The sequence below is a fragment of the Octopus bimaculoides genome, chromosome 25, assembly GCF_001194135.2.
Source record: "Octopus bimaculoides isolate UCB-OBI-ISO-001 chromosome 25, ASM119413v2, whole genome shotgun sequence".
Taxonomy (NCBI): Eukaryota; Metazoa; Mollusca; class Cephalopoda; order Octopoda; family Octopodidae; genus Octopus; species Octopus bimaculoides.
In genome coordinates, this window is record NC_069005.1 from 27008411 (window position 1) to 27010421 (window position 2011).

Genomic DNA, 2011 nt, shown 5'->3' on the forward strand with positions numbered 1-2011 from the left:
GTTGTAGAAAATTTCATTAAAAAATAATCATTTTTCTGGAAGTTATGAGGAAACAAAGTCGAGGCAGCACACTTGTATACGTATGCTATATATATATATATATATATATATATGGTCTAAAGTGTTGAGATTTTTTTAAAATATAAATTACCTATAAAATATAATATTAGTATGACCAGAGATCAAACGATTATAGGATATTATCACGAGAATCGGACTAGTAAAATTCCTTTATAATCGCATAAACAAACAGCAATTGTAAAATATCGTTCATATTACAGACACACATTAACAAATATACATATATGGTGGGGTGGGAGAAACGGGGACGTAAGGAAGAGATGCATCTCCATCGCTTTCAATGATAGTTATTCTGTTTATTCGATCAGCTGAATTGCCTAATTGTTGAATTGGTGAAGTATTCCAAAGACACTTGTTCATTTAACGTAAACCTCTGGGCAGAAAATTAGCGCGACAGTATGAGTGAGTGAATCTTTTTAAACTCCTGCAGCCTTATTCCAAACGGGATGGGCTTCCCTGATTTCAACATGTCCCCCCCCCCCGCCGCCCAATTTTACTCATAACTTTCGAATTGACCCGATGCTTTTCTAGGAGACACTTCACCAAGATGTCACGCAGTAGGATCGAACAAGGAAACACACTACTGCAGAACAAACTTTTTTAAGCATTCGGCCATGCCTGCGTCTGTATACATATCTAAAAGCTGGTATCTTAGCAAATCTTAGCGGTGGCTTGTATCGGGGGAAAAAAATAGCCATAAAATTTCGAACAAAAAAAAATATATAATTTCAGTTCAGTTAGCAGTTTACCGTGAAATAGGGGAAACGTTTCGGATATTAGCCCTTCTTCAGAGGGAAAGCATTCAGAAGACTTATCACAACGGTTGCAAAATTGAGGATGAGAGATTGAAAGCGAAAGAGTGCATGTTGTTGTTTAATACATAGGTCAGCACAGGTTGGACAAATCTAAGATCGAAGACATTTTAACCATAAACAAACGGGTGGTTTGTTTTAGGGTCTTTTCTTTACGACGGTTAATTAGAGGAAATTTGGCAGCTATTTCTAGTGATTTGTGCGATCACATAAATGCTTTCATGAGAAAGACTGATACGGTGGGGTAGATGTGGAGTCATATATGTATATAAGTGAGAGAGAGAGGGAGACAGAGAGAGAGAGAGTGCATGTGTAAAGTGTGTATTATTCTAAATATATATACATCTGGATATACACATAGCTGGCAATATATATAGACGTATATACTTGGTTATATATACGCATATTCACACCTAGATATAAACACGCATTCTGTTCCTAAAACCTAAAATAAAACAGCCACAGGTTTATATATATATATATATATATATATAGTTTATACACACATCTCTATCAAGGTACACACACATAGATGATATATAAATATACACATATAAATAAATTACAAAGAAGCAGCTAAGACAATTGAAGCTCACCTGGTGCCGTGGCCACAGGTCCAGTGGTCCCAGTAGGGGCTGAAGCAGGGGCCGAAGGTGAAGCAGTGTAGGTAGAACGACCACAACAACAGCAACAACAATAATAATAACAGGGAAACCACAACCTGAGAATTTCGCGGAAAAAGCACATGTATCCCACTGCGCATGCGCTACACTGACACATATTAAGCTAGCTCGAAAAAATTTTTTACGTATTCCCAACAAAAATATATATATATAATGGGAGGTATTTTTTTTTAAAGTTGAATTTAGAATAATATGATTTACTTTCAATTGGGTGACTAGAATATGTATATTTTATTACAACAGGAAAAAAATAAACTAAATTTTTTAATGAAGCCATCAGTTTTGCGGTTATGTCCCTTTACGTTCTGTGTTCAAACCTTACCGAGGTCGACTTAGATTTTTCATGTTTCTGTTAGTGATGGTGTAGCGATAAAATAGAGTACATGATCGATTAAATAGACGGTTAAATCTTCCCACCTCAAAATCTGAAGCCTT